We start from the raw sequence: 22681 nt of genomic DNA, 5'->3' as shown, positions 1-22681 counted from the left end.
GGACCAGCAACTCTAGCCTCTTACAGGTTGGGGTCACATCAGCCTGAAAACTCAGTCATTATCAACATAGAGGAGCTGTATGGGCTAGTGGGTAAAGAAGTAGCATGGCCTAGTGGATAGAGCATGGGCCTGGGAGTCAAAAGGACCTGGGTTCTCAACCCAGCCCCGCCACTTGTCTGCTGTGTGCTCTTGGGTAAGTCACTTCACTTCTCTGTGCTTCAGATACCTCATCTGTAAAATGGGGATTAAGACTGTGAGCCCAATGTGCTACTTGTGTTAATGTGCAGATATCTATAATTCTATTTATTTATATTGATGCCTGTTTACTTGTATTGATGTCTGTCTCCACCTTCTAGACTGTAAGCCCCATGTGGGCAGGGATTGTCTCTATTGCTGAATTGTACTCTCCACACAGTAAGTGCTCAATAAATACAATTGAATGAACGAATGAAAGAATGTGGGACAGGGACTGTGTCCAACTCAATTACCTTGTATCTACCCCAGCACTTAGTACGGACCCTAGCACATAGTAAGCATTTAACAAATATCACAATTAGTATTATTAGTGGAAAGACCCCAGACTTGGAAGTCAGGGGATCTGAGGTCTAAGCCCAGCTCTTTCATGTACTTGCAGTCTATGCTACCTTGGGCAAGTCACTTAACTTATCTGTGCCTCAGTTTCCTCATCTGGTACAGTGATGGGCAAAAAGAAGACACTTAACAAATACCATAGTTATCATTAAGATAGAGGTCTGAGATGGATTTAGGATTCAAATTTGGATTTATATTTAAGGTTAATAATGAATTCAGTTGGGGTTAGAGTTTGGATCAGTAATCATTTAGGACATAAAGCTAGAGTTGTATTCAGACTTGGATACAAATTTCAAGTGCATCTGGTGAAATGAAATCCAGTTAAAGGAGCCCAATCAATCAATCAATTATATTTGTCAAGTGCTTACTGTGTGCAGAGCACTGTGCTAAGCATTCAGGATAGTTTAATACAATAATAGACACATTCCCTGTCCACAGACTAACGATCTAGACAGACATTAATGTAAATTAATAATAATCATCATAATAATAATAACATATTTGTTAAGCACTTACTATGTGCCACTGGGGTGCATACGAGCAAATCAGGTTGGAATCAGTCCCTGTCCCACGCAGGGCTCACAATCTCAATTCCCATTTTGCAGATGAGATAACTGAGGCACAGAGAAATGAAGTGACTATTTTATATTTGTTAAGCGCTTACTATGTGCCAAGCACTGTTCTAAGCACTAGGGTAGTAACAGGGTAATCAGGTACTCCCCTGTGGGCTCACAGTCTTAATCCCCTTTTACAGGTCACACAGCAGCAAGTGGCAGAGCCTGCATTAGAACCCATGACCTTCCGACTCCCGAGGCCATACTCTATCCACTACACCATGCTGCTTCTCAAAAAACAATAAATTAAACCATCCCAAAGAGACATGTTTGCCTTCCTTCACTCACTCCCCAGACCCACCCCCACCTACTTACATTCCAATCTCCCTGCTCCAGTCTCCCTCATCTCATTCCCATTTTCTGGGATCCAAAGACAGATGGGGGCTGTTCCAGGAACCAGCCCTTCCAGACAGGAAGAGACATGTCAGGCCCAATCCCAGAGAGCATCTGTCCCCATCCACTCTCCTTGGGAGTTGTAAACTTGATGGACGGAACATATCAGAGCCAAAATGGAGGGATAAATCACCAAGGCAAATTGGGTTTTTGTGTTCATCTAAAGTTTCTACCTTGTCCTAGAAAATGACTTTTTTTTTGAAGTCTCAGAAATAAAACCCAATTGGAATTAATGATGCTCCCCAGCTCCCCTGCTTGTCATCATTTATTGCATGGCATGTAATGTCTATTCCCCAAGCTTCCTGTGTTAGTGCGGAGTCTGCCAGGTTTACCTGCAACCAGTGTGCAGTTGTGTGATGGTTTTGGGGCCTGTTTTATAGAGCACTGGCTATTATCCATCTCCTCAAACCCTTAAACTGGGGATTCTTAGCCCCTTTGCTGGTAAGGCAGTAATGGAGATGGGTTGGTCTTTCTGCCCCAACTCTATCCTTCATCTCAGGACACGTCCCCGTTCCAGATACTGAGCATAAAGCCGTGGTGGCATTATTACTGGAAAACGGAGAACGGTGAGGGCCATTTCATCATGTAGGAGCCCAATCCGTCAAAAATTGCCCATTTCATGCTTGCAGACGAGAGACTGAAATATACGGATCTGGATTTATTTCAGGAAGAGAAGCCGTAATTCACGGAGGGTTGTTTGCCTTCATTTTGGGGGCTGTTTGTCTATGACATCTCTCACTCTCTGGCAATCTGTTTCTTGATTATCTTACACCTCTGGCTGTTTGTCCACAGTGACCATCAATTTGCAATATCTCCTCCTGGGTATTACAATATCATACCTATGAGATAACTCTCCAACAATCTATTAGCAGGGTTGCCCCTTTTCCCCTGTTCTGTGACCCTGGGTGATTTTTCTTGGTGTTGTGCCTCTTTGCTTTCCCTGTGGTTCAGACTGCTTGCTCTTTTATTTTTTATGGTATTTATTAAGCATTCATTATGTGCCATGCACTGTATTAAGCACAATACAAAATAATTAGCTGGTCATATATCATGACCCACATGGAGCTCACAATCTTAATCTCCATTCTACAGGTGAGGTAACAGATACAGAGAAATTAAGTGACTTGCTCAAGACCTCTAGATCATAAACTTATTGAGGGCAGGGAAAGTGTCTACTAACTCTGTTATATTGTACTCTTCCCAAGTGCTTAGTACAATGCTCTGCACCCAGTAAGAGCTCATTAAATGATTGATTGATCACACAGCAGACAAGTGGCAAAGATGGGATTAGAACTCAGGTCCTCTGATTCCCAGATCTGTGCTCTTCTCACTAGGCCATGCTGCTTCTATTAGGTCAATGTAGTGATACTGGTGTCTTTTAGAAGAATCTGCAATTCCTGGGTTTCTGTTCTCTTTCACTCAATTTCTCCCACAAACACCCATAAGACAGGGGACTTCTCTAAATGTTGCTGGGGTTCTGGGGCTGGAAATGCTCCCTTAGATGGGCTTGGTGGGAATTGTGCCTCCACCAGGAAGGTTGAATGTCTACGCACTGATTCAAAGAAGGGAAACCAGGGTTGTAACCCCCAGGGACTGAAACCAACATTTTTGAAAATACTACTACTAATTATAGGATTTATGAACCACTCAATAATATGCCAAGCATAGGAGTAAAGCCAAGATAGTCTACTGGATGCCATCCCTGTCCCACTTGGGGTTCACAGTCTAAGCGCTAGATGGGGAAATCTAAGGCCCAGAGAGGTGAAGTGACTTACCCAAGGTCACCAAACAGGATGGAAACCAAGATTTCCTATTTCACTGGCTCCTCTCTTTCCACTAGGCCCCACTGCTTACTGAATGCCAAGGAAGGGTGCTATCATCCTGTTCCTCCAAGTATCCTGTGATCACTCTTAGAGACAGAATCCTGACTCCCATGTTAGCATTGCTTGCAACAAAGAAATGCCTCATCCAAACCCCACCTCCCTGCTCCCATTCCTATTCAAGCTTCTTGAATGGGTTGTGTACACATATTGCTTCTAACTCCTCTCCTTCTACTCCTTGACCCTCTAAAATCTGGTCACCAATGACCTTCATGCCAAGTCTAATGGATTCTATTTTTTACAGTATTTGTTAAGCACTTATTATGAACCAGGCACTATACTAAGCATTGGAATAATTGCAAGATAATCATTCATTTAGTCATTGTCATATTTATTGAGTGCTTACTGTATGCAGAGTACTGTACTAAGCACTTGGGAGAGTACAATATAACAATAAGCAGACACATGCCCTGCCCACAGTGAGTTTATAGTCTGGAGGATTGGACCAAGTCCCTGTCTCACATAGGGTTTACAATCTTAATCCCCATTTCACAGATGAGGTAACTATGGCACAAAAAAGTGAACAGACTTGCCCAAGGTCACACTGCAGACAAGTGGAAGTTCTGGGATTAGAACCCAGGTCCTTTTGACTCCCAGGCCCCTGCTCTATTCACTGGCCACACTGCTTCTCAACCTCTCAGAGGTCTAGGGCACCAAGGATCTCCCTTCTCCTGGAAATGCTAGAACAATCACAGTAGTCATAGCAACTGTACTAGTAGAACTAGTAGTAGAAGTCGTAGTGATAGTAGAAGCAGCAGCAGCATTTATTGAGCACTCACTTGGTACAGTGCACAGTACTAAGCACTGGGGAACTACAGAATAAAGTGACACATTCCCTACCCACCGAGAGCTTACTCTCTAACTTGGGGAGACAAACATACAAATGTTTACCCCTCAGTAGAATCTGCTCTGAGGGTTCAACTCCGCTCCTGAGGAGATGCAAATGCTTTTCAGGATTTGGTTTTAGGGGAGCAGGGAGTTCAGGACTTGGTTTTAGGGGACCTCCATTCATCTTACAGTGTTTCAAACTATAACTATCAGCATGAATTCTGAAATTAAAAAAGCAAACAAACTGGAGTTATGGCTTTTTTTTCTTTTCCTCTCTTCATGTTTTTTTGTGTCTGATGGGTTTTAGGATGCAAATAGGAGTAGAAGGAAATCCATTCCCCCAGTAATGAGATTAAAAAGAAAAGAGAAAAACATGAACAACCCCCTCAAATGCACCACTCAGGAGAAAATGAAGTAGTAAAACAGGCCAAGCCACAGTGGACCAGTTCATTTTATCCCATTTCCCATTACTTCCCAGGCCTGCTCCGTTTCTTTCATTTATTTATTGAGCTAATGGATTTAATGCAGCGACAGCTGCAAGAACATTTCCTTAATGGAAAAGGAAGGAGAGTGGTCTGGAACTGGAGGAGGTGGCATTCAAGGGCAGGGCTTCCAGACATTTGCCCGGAAAAGTCTCAATGACATTAGCAGAGGTTGGTGAGACCAGGAACTCATGGGAAAGCCGATCAATCAGTCAAACATTGTTGTTGTGGTTTATGGTATTTGTTAAGTGCTTACTATGTGTCAAGCCCTGTTCTAAGCCCTAGGGTAGATACAAATTATTCAGGCCTAAATACAGTCCTTGTCTCATATGGGAGTCACAGTCTAACACTGGATTTTCTTTCGAACATACCGCATGCAGAACACTTTACAAAATGTGTGGAAGTTTACAATAGATTTTGTAGATACAGTTGCTGCCCTTGAGGACCTTATAATCTAGCCAGGAAGACGGACATTAAAATAAATTACAGCTTAGAAGAAGCAGACTGTATAAAGGTGGGATAGGAAGACATTTAAATAAATTACAGCTTAGAAGAAGCAGACTGTATAAAGGTGGGATAGGAAGAGAATAAGTAGTGAAGAGGTGCTATGTTTCTCAGACTTAGTGTGGGGTAGGAAGAGGGACAGATAGCCACGCTGGCAGCCCCATTTAACCTAGAGTTTCAAGGAGTTCAGACCAGTGAGTTGAGCTTTATAAAATAAATGTTGGGTTGCAGTTGATGGGGGCTGGACAGATAGCTGAGGTGAAGTCTACTTGACTGTAGCACCTCTATGATTCAAACCATGGAGGAAGGGTTAGGAAGAGGAAGGGAGAGTTGGAGCTAAGGATTCTGGTCCTGTATGGACTCAGGTATGACTCCTGCTTCCTGCTTTGTTCTTCTCCCCTCCCCGGGATTCCCCCTGGCTATCAGATGGTACCTCAGATGAGCCTTGCTAATCTACAACTCCCATGACAAATCAAAATCTTCCAGGAAATCTTCATTGAGAATTTTTTCAATTAAAACATTGGTTTATGATATCACCCTTCCTTTGATTGGTACACCCAGGCAGAAGCTGATCGATGGGCAACTAAGCCTGTGGACTGCATATCCCTGACTGACACAAAAATCTGCCTAAGCCTTTTGAGCCAGTGAGGCAGCCACTGTGGCAGGAGTTGCTTTGTTTCCCAGGTCTCCTAACTACTATTGCCATGCTGTTTCTGAAGCAAAAGCAGAAACTGTGGGAAGTGGGGTGGGGGTGGGGGATTATTTTGAATGTGATTATTGGAGTTTAAGGTGGAAGAGGTAATTTTTCTCCTTTGCATGCCTGTTGAAATTTCAATGCCTTTTGAAGTCCAATAATAAAATTCAAGCTGGATAAAGGGAAAACAGAAGATATTCTTTTTTTCCTGTAGCTTTTCTCCTGTTTCTCCACAAATAATAATAATAATGATAATTGTGGTAGTTGTTAAGTGCTTACTATGTGCCAGGCACTGTACTAAGCGCTGTGTTGGATACAAGCAAGATGGATTGGACACAGTCCCTGTCTCATATGGGGCTCACAGTCTCAATCCCCATTTTACAGATGAGGTAACTGAGGGCCAGAGAAGTGAAGTAACTTGCCCAAGGTTACACAGCAGACAAGTGGCAGAGCCTGGATTATAACCCCTGACCTTCTGAGTTCCAGGACCATGCTCTATCCACTACACCATGCTGCTCCTCTTTGCTAGCAATGCTGAAACTGAGCCTTAGTACATATTTAAGAAAGGGAATAGTCACTTTGTAAAGACACCTGGACAACAGTCATTCTTTGGAGAATTCTTCAAGCATAAAGATTGCTGCCAGTAAAGTTGGATTGGGTTGTCATGGTATCTTTAAGACAACCCTGAGGTATTGGGAAAAAAAACAAGGTAAGCTGCTACACACCACAGGGAAAATTCAGAACAAGGCTGCTGCCCCAGCAACACTTTGGATAGAGAGTCATACTGAAATTGGAGTGGAACAGGAAGACAGATCATGCATAATAGAAAATAAGAAATAGGAAAAGTGAACCAGTGTAACCTAGTGAATAGAGTATGGGACTAGGAGTTGGAAGGACCTGGGTTCTAATCCTAGCTCCACCACTTGTCTGCTGTGTGATCTTGGGCAACTTCTCAATGCCTCAGTTAGCCCATAAGTAAAATGGGGATTAAGACTGTTAGCTCCAAGTGGGGCATGGACTGCGTCTAACCTGATTACCTTGTACCTTCCCAAGGGCTTAGAACGGTGTCTGACACAAAGTTAGCACTTAGCAAATACCATAAAGACAAAAACAAAAACCAAAAAAATAACTGGTCAGGGAATCAGAGGACCTGGGTTCTAATCCCAGCTCTGTGACTTTCATTCATTCATTCTTTCAATCATATTTATTGAGAGTTTACTGTGTGCAGATCACTGAACTAAGCCCTTGAGAGAGTACATTACAACAATAAACAGTCACATTCCCTGCCCACAGCGAGGTCACAGTCTAAGGTGAGGGGGGCAGACATCAATACAAATAAATAAAATTACAGAAATGCACGTAAGTATTGTGGGGCTGGGAGAGGGGAAGATAGAAGGGAGCAAGTTGGGGCAACACAGAAGGGAGTGGGAGATGAGGAAAGTGGGGCTTAGTCTGGGAAGGCCTCCTGGAGGAGATGTGCCTTCAATAAGGCTTTGAAGAAGGGGGACTAATTGGATTTGAGGAAGGAGGGCATTCCAGGCCAGAGGCAGGACATGGACTAGGGTCAACGGCAAGACAAGAGAGATCAAGGCACAGTAAGAAGGTTAGCACTAGAGGAATGAAGTGTATGGCTGGGTTGTAGAAGGAGAGAAGTGAGGTTGCTTGCTGTCTGACCTTGGGCAAATCATTTCACTTCTCTGGGCTTCCATTTTCTCATTGGTAAAATGGGAATTAAATCCTATTCCCTCCTACTTAGAGAAGCAGCGTGGCTCAAGAGAAGCAGCATGGCTCAGTGGAAAAGAGCCCGGGCTTGGGAGTCAGAGGTCATGAGTTCAAATCCCGCCTCTTCCACTTGTCAGCTGTGTGACTGTGGGCAAGTCACTTCACTTCTCTATGCCTCAGTTACCTCATCTGTATAATGGGGATTAACTGTAGCCTCACGTAGGACAACCTGATGACCCTGTATCTACCCCAGTGCTTAGGACAGTGCTCTGCACATAGTAAGTACTTAACATATATCAACATTATTATTATTGTTACTTAAATTGTAAGCCCCAGATGGCACAGGGACTGTACCAGGACTGAAAATATTCTATCTACCCAGTACTGTGCTTGGCACTTAGAAAGTGCTTAATAAATACAATTTAAAAAGTGACTTGTTTCCTGCTAGGTAGGAGCATGAGGAGAAGCAGCTTAGAATTTGCTGGCCCTGCGTTACTTCTTGGAGTTGGAACTGGGCCTGGCAGAATAACAGTTGCCTCTGGTAGCAGATGGGGAGAATTTATTCATATTAATGTCTATTTCCTGCTTTAGCCTGAAAGCAAGCTCCTTGTGGGGAGGGAAAATGTATTCTATTCTCCCAAGCACACAGTAAGTGCTCAGTAAATACTATTGATTGACTGATTGGGGTTGGGGGATGGGGTATCTCTAAACCAGGTTCTCACTAATAAATCACAGTCTGCTTTTGGAACTTGTGAACCCTGTCATAGTGGGGTTCCAGAGGAAACAAGTGATGGCATCCAAACAAATAAGCAACAGCCCACAGGTTCAGGACTTGAAAGAAATCAGGCTGCAGTTTAGTAAGGATTTCAACCAAAATAGCTGCACCATTCCATGGCTTTATAACAAGCTTCTTACAAATACTCCACGGGGGTGAGATTTTCATAGGAGGCGTTTGTATGAGTTAAGATTGTGCCTGGGCACCTTAACAAATATATCAACATGGGGCTGCAACCCCAGTGATCAACATCTGTCAGTCAAATGATGCAATCCTGCACCTACCCCATGTTCAAGTCCCCAGTAGATGGTTCACTCCCCAGCCACGCCCCAGAGACTCCATCCCTCTTCCACGTGAACCCTGACAGAAAGGCCTCTGTAGGGCTGGTGATCCCAGAAGCTGGGGTTATGACTGTAAGTTATTGTGGGCAGGGAATTTTTCTGATATAATGTTATACTGTACTCTCCCAATCGCTTAGTACAGTGTTCTGCACACAGCAAACCCTCAATAAATATGATTGACTGACTGACTGATGAAGGGAAATCCCCAGGTGGGAACAATTCCCACCCCTCCCCACCCCTGCCGGGGAGCCGGAACAGAGCCGCTTCAGTTTGTGCCAGCACCCCTCAGATCTGCTCCCCGCCATCAACAATCCACTTATGCCCTGGGACAGATTCCATTCCCCTGCCTTTGCTTCAGGGATCAGCTTCGGAAGAAATTCCAGCCTCCTTCTTTCCCAGCACCACCCCTTGATTGCAAGATTGAGTCTTCATGATTTAAACTATAAAGGTGACTGATTAAGAGCCTATATAAACCGCTCATCTGTCAGATCATCTTGAAGGATTTCACCTGATTAACAAGGTGTGGTACAGAATGTGCCAGTCCTTGATCGAATTTTCTTTATATTCCTGGTGCTGACTGCCTTGGAGTCATCGTCACATTAGCTTTGGTAAATGTGGGTGGGACTGGGAATCTCTGGTGGGCTGGTAAACTGTTAGTGGACTAGCTGATTTCCAAATCTATTTGCAAGACTGAAGAATGGGTAAAAAAAATTAGGAGCAGAGCTAGGAGGTAGTGGTGAATGTATATGTATGAGAGAGAGAGAGAGAGAGAGAGAGTGTGTGTGTGTGTGTGTGTGTGTGTGTGTGTGTGTGTGTATTTGCTCTCATGCCTGAGTCTGTGGTTTCACATTTCTAACTCCTACCTATCCCTGTCCTTCCTCCTTTCCTCTTCAAAGCTGTAAGAATAATGACTGATTTGAGTTCAAATACACTTTCTCCACAATCCTACAGTGACTTCCCTGCTTCTGGAGGCTCCTCATTGTACAGACGTGGTTGTAGGGGAGAATAGTTCGGACAGAAAAGAGGGAAAGAGGCAGCTTGTATGGCCCTTGCATCCTAGTGAGCTCAGCACCCTTTGAGTATTAGTAAGAATATGTATTAAGTGCTTACTGTGTGCTGTACACTGTATTAAGCACTGGGAAAGAATACAACGGGGAAATTAGGCCCTTGAGGGGCTCATAATCTCAAAATATAAGTGGGGAACGGAGACCAGGTAGAGGCACAAGAAGTGATGTCTTTGTCTGTTCACTAGGGACTCTGCCCACCCCTACTAACCTGGTGCTTGCTGAAGTCAAGCTGGACTTAGTGATCTCCATCCCTGTGGTGCACACAGATTTCTTCAGGCCCCCTGCCTTCCAGAAGGCTCCTAGGAGCCCAGCGGGAGCCTGCTGGGATCTGGCCAGGAAACTGCTAGCTGCACACCATGACCTGGCCAGGAGCCTGCTGGGAGCCCATTGGGAATCCCCAGAAGCCCATTGAGAACCCACCAAGAGCCAGCCAGGAGACTTCCAGCAACCTCCTGGGAGCCCACTGGAGGAGGCACCTTGAGTAGCCAGTCTTGCAGCGAGCAGCAGCAGTGGCCCAGAGGCTAGGGAAGAAAACATGCATTTGAGCTCACCACGTGGCTTTAGTAGAGAGCAGGTGTCTCTGAAGGATTTAGCATTACCTCATGCTGGGCTCAGCTAGCTCTTTTCACTTCACTGGAGTGGTCCGGAGCCTGTGAGAAACAGGGGTCAGTCTAAGCAGCTCCATTTTGTGCACAGGTACATTGAGGGATCCAGAGGCTAATGGATTCTGTGTTATCTGGAACAGCCCGGAGCCTGGTAGGGAGCAGAGGGCAGAGGGGGGGAATTCAGTATGGCCTACAACAGCCTGACCAAGACAGGCTTTTAGCATCCCTGGGGTCATAACTGCCATTCACCTTCTACCTGCACACTAAAAACAATAATAATAACAATAATAATAGTGATAAGCTCTATTGATAGTGATAGTTCATTGTTAAGCTCTTATGTCTCAGGCACTCTATTAAGCACTGGAGTGGATAAAAGAAAATCAGATTAGACACAGTCCTTGCCCCACTTAGGGCTCACAGATGTAATCTTCATTTTACAGATGAGGTAACTGAGGCAGAGAAGTGAAATGATTTGCCCAGGGTTACTCAGCAGACAGCTGTCAGAGCTAGGACTAAAATATAGGTCCTTCTTACTCCCAGGCCAGTGTATTATCCTCTAGGCAATACTGTTTCAGACCAAGCTCAGCATGCTTCAGCAAATCTTGGGTCCAGGGGTTCCTGGAAGAGATGGTCCACTTTCCATTACTACCCCCTCACAAACCACATATCTGTAAAGCATGGGAAGGGATAATGGAGAGGCACTTGTAGTCCACCAGTGGTGCTCTTTGAAAGCCCTCTGGGGGAGAAAAATTGGTGGTGGAAGATGATGAAATGAAAACCCTCTCTTGACCCCAGAGTTCCCTCCAGATTTCTCTCCATCTCCCTCCTCCCATTCCTCTCCTAACTCCATGAGCAAGTTATCTACACCTGCTGTCTCAAGTTCCTCTCCTCCTATTCTCTTCTTATCCCCCTCCAATTTAGTTTCCATCTCCTTCACTCCACAGAAACTGCTCTCTCAAAGGTCACAAATGATCTTCTTTCCAAATGCAACGTCCTAGGAAAACCCAGCCTGTACGCTTTGGTCCTCTAATGCCCACCTACTCACTATACTTCAATCTCATCTTTCTCGCCACTGACCTCATACCCATATACTGCCTCTCCTGGATTGCTCTCCCTCTTCATATCTGGCAGACAGTTATTCTCCCCACTTTCAAGGCTTTATTGAAGGTACTTCTCCTTGAAGAGGCCTTCCCTAAGTTAGCCCTGTTTTCTTTTCTTCCACTCCCTCTGCATCACCCTGACTTGCTCCCTTTACTTATCATCCCCGGACCCAGCCCCACACACTTCCACTTCCTCTAGACTGTAAGCTTACTGTAGTCAGGGAATGTGTCTGTTATATTTTTGTGTTGTACTCTTCTAAGCTACCCACTCAGGATTGCACCTGGAAAATTTCCAGTACCCTGTCAGTCTTGACTAAGAGAGCCAAGTAGAGGCATACCCATTTCATTCCTAACTTGGGCAGTGACTAGCAAGTGGAAGGCAATCTGCTACAAGTCAAAACTCACCTGTGCTGGGCAGCAGCGGCATGGGAGAGAGTCGAGGGTGGAGACTCAAATTTACTGTGCAGAAGGCAATACTAAACCACTTCTGTGTTTTTACCAAGAAAACTCTATGGATATACTACCAGAACGATTGCTGATGGAGTTGGGGCATTCTGGGAGAGATATACCCATTGAGTTGCCATGGGTTGGAAATGATTCGGCAGATTAAGCCCAGACAAGTCTCTCCTAAGCACTTAGTACAGTGCTTTGCACCCACTAAGTGTTCAGTAAGTTTGATTATTTGATTGATTGATTGAAAGGATAATATCATTGTGATATTTGTTAAGCACTTACTATGTGCCAAGCACTTGGGTACCTACAAGATAATTAAGTCAGCCAAAGTCTCTGACCCTCAAGGGGCTCATAGTCTAAATAGAAGGGAGACCAGATGTTTAATCCTCATTCTAAAGATAAAGAAACTGAATCACAGAGAATTGAAGTTACTTGACCCAGGTCAAAAATCAGGCAAGTGGCAGACTTGGAATTATAACCCAGGTCCTCTAATTCCTAGGATCTTGATCATTCCATTAAGATACAACTTCTTCTTATGAAAAACGAATGAAGTTGTACTCTCTGTGGATTTCAATTATTGATGATCTGTCTTTGCTATGTAAGCATGGGTAATTGAAAATTACCTTCAGATCTCTTCTGATGTCTTTACATCAAAAGAGATAAACACAGCATGGACTAGGTCACTCTAGAAACCTCATTTCTGGGCAAGGACATTAGCCCCAAGTCATTCTTCCTCCCCAAAGAGAAGGCTCTTCATGCTCTATGTCCTTCATGAACAAAATATTGATTATTTCCAGGCTGGGATAAGTAGGAAACACACCTCAGCAAGCAGTATAGACCCTCATATTTCACTCCCAGAGACTACAGGGGAGCTGGGGAGAGATTCTCGAAGTTGAAAAAAAAATAGAAATAGAAAAATCTGGCCAAACACAGAGAAAGAAAATGAAATAAGAAAAAATATTAAAGGAGACACCTATAAAATAAATAGCTAGAAGAAAAGCATTCTGCTTCTAAATTATTTAAAAATAACCACTTGGGCCTGATTTATGAACACTGTTTGGTTTGAATTAGTGGGTGTGAGACTAGGGAGCTAAAGAAAGGAATTTTGGTTTGCTAGTCTAGAGTACATTACGGAAGAGAAGTGATCATTTTTATGCTCCTGTTGCCACTGGATCCCAGGCACCCCTCCTTCCACAACCCCATTTTGAGCTGTCGGATCAGGAGTTGACTTAATGAAATGACAACATCACTTCTTATTTCCCTGGCACCTTAAAATCCTGATAAATTACTTGGACATAGTAACTCTGAAAAACAATGGAAAGAATTCGGGTTACCTTGTTTGGAGAAGAGAATGGTGGGTGGGCTGAATTAAGTTATTGAAAAGCTATTATGTAGAGGATGGGGGTTAGAAAATAGATTTAAAAGGAAGAGGGTGGTTACATCCAAAGCAAGGGTGGTAGGTGTTGGAATGGAGCAGTGTACTCATTGCTGTCTTGAGGAGCTGTTGATTCTTTTGCCCAGCATGGTTTTATCCATCAATCTGGAATGTTTTGGGAGTCAGAGAACTGGTCTAGATGACCCCTGGAGGTCTCTTCCAGCTTGAGACTTTTCTTACCTCAAAGTTCTTGATGGTTTGTGACCGAGCAGGTGGAGAAACTGAGCTCCAGTGAGGAAGATTCTTGGCGGCCATGGCTTGGTGTTGTGACCAGAACCCTGGAATCCTGGCTGCAGGGCACTGTTTAAAATGCATTTTGGAAAGCATGGACAACAGAACTTGCTTGGAATGCCTTAAGCAAACCAGTACCCTTCAATCAATCAATCAATCATATCTTTAGACTGTAAGCTCTTTGTCAGCAGAGAATGTGTCTGTTGTATTGTTGCTTGTTCTCTCCCAAGTGCTTAATACTGTACTCTTCACACAATAAGCACTTAATAAATATGATTGATTGATCAATTTATTGAGTGCTTTCTGTGTGCAGAACACTACATTAAAGCACTTGGAAGTGTACACTATAACAGTGTTGGTAGACACGTTCCCTCCTCACAGGAAAGTTACAGTCTAGCTTACATCCTTACATTACATATAGTGAGGGAGGAGTCTGAGTGCCCAAGTTCCTATCCTTCTCAGCCCGCCTCGCCCAAGGCCATCTTATCTCCCCCATCTCATCCAGGGTTCACCCCTTCTGGTAGCCTGACTAAAACCAGGCAGGAATCGATTGCGACACCCAACGGCTTGTGGGAGAATCCCTGACTTACCCATTGCTCCCCCTTGAAGAGATCAGGGGCCCTGGGTGATTGGCTCAAACCTGCTTCTCTCTGGAAATTAGCTCCCATCACCACAGGCTGCCCCTCTCAGGATCACACCTGGAGAGTTTCCAGTACTCCACCAGTTTCGGCTACCTGAGGGAGAGTCAAGCAGAGGCATACCCATTCCATTCCTAGCTTGAGCAGTGGCTAGCAAGTGGAAGGCAATCTGCTACAAGTCAAAACTCACCTGTGCTGGGCAGCAGCAACATGGGAGAGAGTTGAGGGTGGAGACTTAGGTTTACTGCGCAGAAGAAGGCAATGGTAAACCACTTCTGTATTTTTACCAAGAAAACTCTATTTACCAAGAAAACACTACCAGAATGATTGTAGATGGAAAGTGGGACGTTCTGGGAGAGATGTGTCCATGGAGTCGATTATGGGTTGAAGATGACTCGACAGCATAAGGCAAGATACAACAGACCATGCCTAGGCTGTGCAGACAGTTTCTCCAGTGTGGGGAATACCTGCTTCTCAATGCTTTGAAACCCAGTGAATTTTTTTCAACTCTCAAGGCTGCAGGAGGAGATTGTATCTCCCAACATCCCAGCTGGCTTGATTTCCTTGAGAAATTGATTTGGTTTAGGCACCAAAAGCCACTCATCTGTCCACTGAGATATGTCCTGATCCTACTCTTCACATCCCACTACCTCAATCTGCATTTTATTACTTTGTCTATCTTTGCCACAAGAGACAGAGACCGGGAGAACAAAAATTGACAGATGCTGCCCTGACTGTAGCCCTGCCTGTGAACAGATTGTGCCAGGGTTAGGGAGAGAGGAAAGAAGGAAGAGAAGAAATAAAGGAAGGAAGGAGGAAGGAAAGGAGGGAGGGAAGGAGGAAGTAGAGGAGAAAAAAAGGAAGGAAGGAAGGAAGGAAGGAAGGAAGGAAGGAAGGAAGGAAGGAAGGAAGGAAGGAAGGAAGGAAGGAAGGAAGGAAGGAAGGAAGGAAGGAAGGAAGGAAGGAAGGAAGGAAGGAAGGAAGGAGGAATGAGGAGGAAGGAAGGAAAGAAGGGAGGGATAGAGGGAGAAAAAGAGGGAGGGAGGAAGGAGAGAGAGAAGTAAAGCAGGGAGGAAGGAGGGATTAAAAGGTGGAGGGAAAGGGAGAGAGCAAGGGAGAGAGGAAAGGAAGGATAAGAAAGAAAATAGGAAGCAGATGATGCCACCCACCTGAAAGAGGCACCATGAGTGCTAACCTCAGGCAGAGTCCAGCATACAGCCAGAGAAAAGAGTCAGGCAGAGAGGCAGATGGAAAATGTCAGGGGAGAACTAAACTCTTGGAGGATGACAGAAGAGACCCTGGTCAAAAGTTAGAGGGGCTTCCTTGGATGCCATACTCAGGCTGAGTCCTTCCAATTCTGCACAGCAGAGTCAACTACTGCTATCCCCAATCCACCTGATGAGCACCAGTGTTGAGGTGGAATTATTTCAGGAACCACAGGACTCCAGAATAAGAAAGCACTCATACTGTGTTAATTATAGTATTTAATAAGCATTTGCTGTGGGCCAAGTTCCATACTAAGTGCTGGGCTAGATACAGGATTATCAGATCAGATACAGTCCTCATCCCCAGCCCGGCGAGGGCTCACAGTCTAATAAGTGGTAGGGAGAGTAAGTATTTTATCCTCGCTTTGCACGTGAGCCAACTGAAACCCAGAGAGGTTAGGTGATTTGCCCAGGACCACGCTACAGGCCAGGGGAAGAGCTAGGACTCAAACTCAGCTCTTCCAACTCTCAAGTTCCTCCACTTTCCATTGGGCCTCACTCTCTCTCTTCCCCAGGGATGAGGGGGAAGGGACAACAATCCAAACTGGTCAACTCTGTCTTGTCCTTACCCCATGGCCCTTAGCTCTTCTCTCATTCCACAATAACCCTCAGGGAACCCCAGAATGGCCCTAGAAGCCGAGCTCCAGCCCAGAGCCAGCAACGCACCAGATGTTGTTACAGCTCAGGGGAAGCACATTTCTTCTCAAGTCAGTTCAGTCCCAAACCCTCTGGCATCTATCTTCACAGAACCCTCATTCTTCCTGCTGATCGGTCTCCACCTTTTTTACTGAGAAAATAGAAATCCCAGGAAAGGCCAATGAATGCAGAGCACATATGAAGCAGCTCAGCGGAAGGAGGGAATGACAGTATCAAAGCAATTTTGAGTCCCCTCACTGTCTCAGACACGCAGTCACAGATTCCACAAATTTACCTATCTACCACAGCATTCGGAAACCTGGCCTCATGCTAGAGGGACCTGGGGCTAGGTCACTGGGGAAATGACTAGGCTATGGGGAACAGGAGTGAATGGGAATTTTCTGAGTTACACATCCCCAGTTCCCAGTCATTACACTTTTACACTGCCCCTTCTGCTTACAGAAAGCAGCAAGGCCTAGTGGATGGAGCATGGGCCTGGAAATTAGAGCACCTGGGTTCTAATCCCAGCTCAGCCACTTGTCTGCTGTGTGTGGCCTTGAGCAAGTCACTTAACTTCTCTGTACCTCAGTTAGAATGGGGGTTCAATGCCTATTGTCCCTCCTGCTTAGACTGTGAGTCCAGTGTGGGACAGGAATTATGTCCAACCTGATTATCTGGAATATGCCCCAGCACTTAGTACAGTGCTTAGCACATAGTAAGCACTTAAATAATACTAGTTATTATTATTACTGTTCTTTGGAGGTGGCTGCACTTCATTTTTTGTGATATGGGCTTTTCCTAGAAGTTAGTTTGCTTCTTGAAAGGGCTTTTAGGAAATATGCTTCTGCCTCAAGCAGGGGAGGGTACAAAGAGGATATGATGAACATTTCTGGGACCTGAAGGAATAATAATATTAATAATTATGGTATTTGTTAAGCACTTACTATGTACCAAGCACTTTTATAAACTCTGGGATAGATTCAAGGTAAGCGGACTGTCCCATGTGGGGTTCACAGTCTTAATTCCCATTTTACAGATGAGGTAACTGAGGCCCAGAGAAGGTAAGTGACTTGCCCAAGGTCACACAACAGACAGGGAAGACTGGGGTTCTGATTTCGGTTCACCACTGGTCTGCTGCAGGACGTTGGGCAAGTCATTTCACTTCTCTGTGCCTCAGTTACCTCACCTGTAACATGGGGATTAAGACTGTAAATCCCTTGTGGAACATGGACTGTGTTCAACCTGATTAGGTTGTATCTACTCCAGCACTTAGTACAGTGCCTGCCACATAGTTAGGGTTTAGCAAATTCCATAAAAATACAGTACCCCAGGATCCCCATCCAATCTCTGCTCAGGAAGAATGTCCAAAAATCCCATCCCCTTTTCTCCCCTGCCCGAGGCCAGCCCAACCAAGGCCAGCAGTGCCTACCGAGTTCCTTTCCCCAGCTCTTTCTGGTTGGGGAGCATGGGGCATGCCAACAATGGTGGCAGAAGGGCAGACTTTGCCTCCACATTCAGGCTAGTGAAAGCTAGAGAGATTGGTGGATGTCATGGCAAATCTCTCCCAGGGACTGGCCAGTGCAATCATTACCTGCTCTGTGTCTATTTATTGTTGTATTGTCCTCTCTCAAGTGCTTAGTACAGTGCTCTGCACATAGTAAGTGCTCAATAAATACAACTGACTGACTGACTGACTGCTTCTTGTACACTTGGCTCTCTGCATTAGACCTCAAAGATGACATTTAGTAGGGAAGGGAAAGCTGAAGGAGGGGCCTGCCCCAGAATGCTTACTGCCCCCTCAGGTGCCCTGTAGGTGAATATGAGAGAAGCAGCATGGTTTAGTGGAAAGAGCACGGACTTGGGAGTCAGAGGTTGTGGGTTCTAATGTTGGCTCCGCCACTTATGAGCTGTGTGACTTTGGGCAAGTCACTTAATTTCTCTGTGCTTCAGTTACCTCATCTGTAAAATGGGGATTAAGACTGTGAGCCCCACGTGGGACAATCTGATTACCTTGTATCTACCCCAGTACTTAGAACAGTGCTTAGCACACACTAAGCGCATAACAAATACCATCATCATTATTATAATTATTATGACCGAGCTCCAGTGAGACCCCCATTCAGGGTTAGAGATGTTTTCTAAAGAACTGGTGAAACTCCAGGGCTGTGAAACTCAACATAGTTAGTCGTCTCTGATATGGGGAGAATTGGAGTTGGGGCAGCATCAGGCAGGAGAGAATCATTCCCACACTAGAGTGAGACCAAAGTCACGTTCTCTTCCCTTTCCCCTACCCCCTAGGAGGGCTGCTGAGACTGCCAGCACTGCCTGTGAGAGGTAATTCTTGGGAAGGTGTGACACGGAGAGAAGAATTTCAATCATGGAAGGCCTCCTGGAGGAGGTGGGCTTTCAAGAGGCCCTTGAAAAACAGGGGGAATCTAGCAACAGATATTCAAGGAAATAAATAACTCAAAAAATAAAAACAAGAAATTAAATGATTGATGATGCTAGTTATTGAGTTCTTATTATGTGCTAAACAGTGGGATAGAGTCAAGATCATCAGATCAGACACAGTTCCTATTCCATAAGGGGCTCACAGTCTTACAGGAGGGAGAACAAGTTTTTTCACCCCATTTAGCAGTTGAGAAAACTGAGGCTCAGAGAAGATGAGTGACTTGTCAAAGATCACATAGAGCCACAGAGAGCCATTAGATAAGTGACTTGTCCAAGGTCTAACACAGCCACAGGGAGCCACTAGACTTCACTGTGGTTCATTGTGGGTTAGTGTTGGTATTTGTTAAGTGCTTACTATGTGCAGAGCACTGTTCTAAGCGCTGGGGTAGATATAGGGTCATCAGGTTGTCCCACGTGAGGCTCACAGTCTTAATCCCCATTTTACAGATGAGGTAACTGAGGCACAGAGAAGTTAAGTGACTTGCCCACAGTCACACAGCTGACGAGTGACAGAGCCGGGATTCGAACTCATGACCTCTGACTCCCAAACCCGTGCTCTTTCCACTGAGCCACGCATGTCTACCAACTCTGTTGTATTGTACTCTCCCAAAAGATTAGCACACTGCTGTGCATGCAATAAGCATTCTGTAAATATTACTGATTAAGTCTGGATCTCCTGACTCCCAGCTCCATGATCTTTCTACTAAGCAACACTTCTAGTACCAACAAGAGCATAGCCTGTAAGGGCTTTGGGACACTCCTGCTGAGGGAAAATTTGGGGGTTTGTGCTATCCTTCATTTCTTGGGTGCTTTCACTTCAGTTTGGGCCTGTACCATGCCATCAGTCAGGGTTTTTCCTCCCCAGATGTTAGATGGGGTAGGATGCTGTCACTGTCACTGGTCAGACCACATAACTCCAGTGCAGGTGATGCAGGTGATTGCCTGAGATTTCAATTTGGCATTATTCTATGTTACCACACTTTCCCTGCTGCAGTGACAAATTTAAAAGGATTAAATAGGCAAATGGAAAGAGCGGAGTAGTCTGCAGGCTACCTTAGTTCAGCCCAGCACTTATGGAACCAGCATTTATGGAACCAGGCAGGTCTTTTGAAACAGCCAGAAAAAGCACACTCCTTTGCTGTGATTGTGCATGCAGGTCAGTGACTTGTCTGCAGAATTCTGATGTGGCATGTGCCATCAGTGTATCGTCTCCCCACCAGCCCACCGGCCCTCTAACACCCTCCTTCTGACTCTCTCATCTCTGAATGTTCCTTGCATTTCTCTTCACGTTACAGGAGCCAGGCTGCCCTTCATCTGATTTGATCCTGGACAGTCCAATTTTCAGGCCTCCAATCCTGACCTGGCCCAAGACATCTTTAAGGTAGGTGTTTTTATTTTTAGTGCCCAACCTCCTGCCCCTCCACTTCTTCTGCTGAGTCCCTGACTCATACAAGTGCCCACGTTCATGGGGACCTGGAAGGGAAGCCCAGTGACTCCAGATCCAATGGGGAGTCAGGGTATCCCCATGGAAAATGCTCTAGGACTGGAGAACATGGCATCCTCCAGTAAATGGCACGTGAGACCTAATCAGCATGCACTGAGTGTCCAGTGGGGTGCCTGTGACATCACCTGGCTTCAGTGTCTGGTGTTCTCAAGTGTCATGGATATCCACCCTAACTTGTGGAGCTCTCCAGCCTTCTTGGGTTTCATTGTCATTTCCCCTTCCTTTTATCCCTGTAGACAGGATTTCTTTCCCTTCTTGGCCACTGCAGTAAGCAATAGCAAATGTTCCTTTCTGTCTGACTGAGGACCTCTCCACAGAGACTACTCTGCCTCATTCTTGTGTGGGCTTTCAGCTGTCTGCTGGGTTGAGTTGGGAAGCACTGGACTGGAGGAGTGGTGGAGCTGTGGGAGTGGAGAAGGGGATGGAGTGGAGGATCAAAGGCCCAAAGGGACCGGAGGAGCTGTGAGAGCAGTGGGAATGATGGAGCAGAAGGATGGAAGAGCAGTGGGAACAGAGCAGTGGAGCAGTGGGAGAGGAGGAGCAGAGGGAGAAGAAGAATGGTGGGAGTAGTGGGAGTGGTGGAGCAGAAGAATGGTGAAGCAGTGGAGCAGAGGTAGTAGAAGAATGGAAGAAGCAGAGGAATTCATTCAATCATATTTATTGAGCACTTACTGTGTGCAGAGCACTCTACCAAGCACTTATGAAAGTACAGTATAACAATAATTGGTGACATTCCCTGCCCACAACAAGCTTAAATGGAGAAGCAGTGGGAGCAGAGAAGCTGTAGGAGTATTGGGAGTAGTGGAGAGCCGAGCAGTGGGAGCACTGGAGCAGAGTGGGCAGAGGGAGAGGATAATGTGGGTTACAGCTTCAGTAGGATCCTGATCATTTGGTGGGTGGGGTACATTAGACTTTTGTATTTATGATGTTTCCTGACTCATTCCAAAGTGGAGGCTCAGAAGTAGCCCTGGAATCCTACTGCCTTCAGCTGTTTACCATTATTTCTACCTGAGGTAAGTGCTTTGTATCCCTGCTTTGGGAGCCTCCTCCTCCTCCTGCCCCACCCTGCCTGCACCCTGTAATTGGTGGTGTTCCAGCTGAAGTAAGCAAATAGGTGATTGCCATGCTGAGTGGCCTTTTCTGCAAGTGAGCTTGCCCTGTGGATGGGGTAGAGAGGAGACAGCTGCCTGTAGGTTCTTTAAACATCTTTTCCCTTTTGCTGTGTGCAGGACTAGCCTAATTTAGGCCACAGCAGCAGGGCTGGGGTCTTCTCCCACTTTTGCACCCAAGGCCCAGAACCATGTGGTTTACCTGGATTTGCTAATGAATAACAGCCCCAAACTTCCCCCTTCAAACACAAGTGAATGGTGGAAGTCAAACTAGTTTAGTCCAGGGACCTGATGAGACAGTAAGGACTAGATTGCCATTCCAATCCAGTGAGACTGTTCAGAGAGCAGATGCAGCTGATGTCAGGAGCAATGCTGGCGTGTCCAATCCTGGCCTCAGGACAAGCATGGGAGCTCGTGGAGAGGGGATCAGAGAAAGGCCATGGGTTTGAACTGGAGAGGTGGGGTGGCAGCCCTGAGCAGGGGGAAGAGGGGCAGCTTCAAAAAAGGGGTTTGGGCTGGCTCAGGGCCAAACTGGCACTTTTTCCCCTACAACTATGACCTCCCAAACCAGTGAGAGTCAACCTGATCCTCCTTCTGCTGCTGTGAGTTCCCAGTTGGGAGCCCCTTGTCCAACAGCACCCATATTGGACATCCCCACACTGCTCCTGACTTCACCTTCCTCTGCTCTCTGAGGATTCTCCCCAGACCAGAACAGCGATCCCACCTTCTTCCCTCTCTCCTTGTGCCCTGCTGTCCCTCTCTCACATCACTGGAGCTGCCAGTGGTTGGGGTGTACTTGAATGGGGGACAGGGTGGAGACTGCTTTGGGTGGGAGCCAGGGGCTATTCCAAGGTGAAAGGGGGTGAATAACCCGCCTTGGAGGGGAGGAGAGTGGCTGTGTTGTTGGTAGGCTGGTGAAAAGGTTGCTAGGGGGTAAAAATGTGGGTGAGAACTGGGGAAATCTTGCCTGCTGCCCCTGCTGCTCCAGCTCTTTAGCTGGCAGTTCAGGGCAGCACAACTAGCCAGAAAGGGAAGTATCCCTGCTTACATGGACCCAGTAATAATAATAATTATAGTATTTGTAAAGCACTCACTATGTGCCAAGCACTGTTCTAAGTGCTGGGGTAAATATAAGTTGATTGGGTTGGCCACAGTCCCTATCGCACATGGGGCACACACTCTTAATCCCCAAATATGTGAGGTCACAAGGCCCAGAGAAGTTAAGTGATTTGCTAAGGTCTCACAGCAGATATGTGGCAGAGCTGGGATTAGAATCCAGGTTCTTCTGACTCCTAGACCCATGCTCTAGCCACTAAGCCTTGCTGTTTCCCACTAAGCTATGCTGCTTCCCAAACCAGGGAGA

At 45.7% G+C, this 22681-nt stretch overlaps 1 non-coding gene across 1 annotated transcript; it reads left to right on the top strand.

Moving 5' to 3' along the window:
* Nucleotides 1-14395: 14395 nt before the first annotated feature.
* LOC114812323 lies at nucleotides 14396-14533 on the top strand. Its single transcript, XR_003759979.1, has one exon. It is a non-coding gene; the product is annotated as a small nucleolar RNA SNORA7 (small nucleolar RNA).
* Nucleotides 14534-22681: the final 8148 nt, after the last annotated feature.

The sequence above is a fragment of the Ornithorhynchus anatinus genome, chromosome 5 (assembly GCF_004115215.2).
Source record: "Ornithorhynchus anatinus isolate Pmale09 chromosome 5, mOrnAna1.pri.v4, whole genome shotgun sequence".
Lineage (NCBI taxonomy): Eukaryota > Metazoa > Chordata > Mammalia > Monotremata > Ornithorhynchidae > Ornithorhynchus > Ornithorhynchus anatinus.
This window is presented reverse-complemented; position numbering and strand designations above follow the sequence as displayed.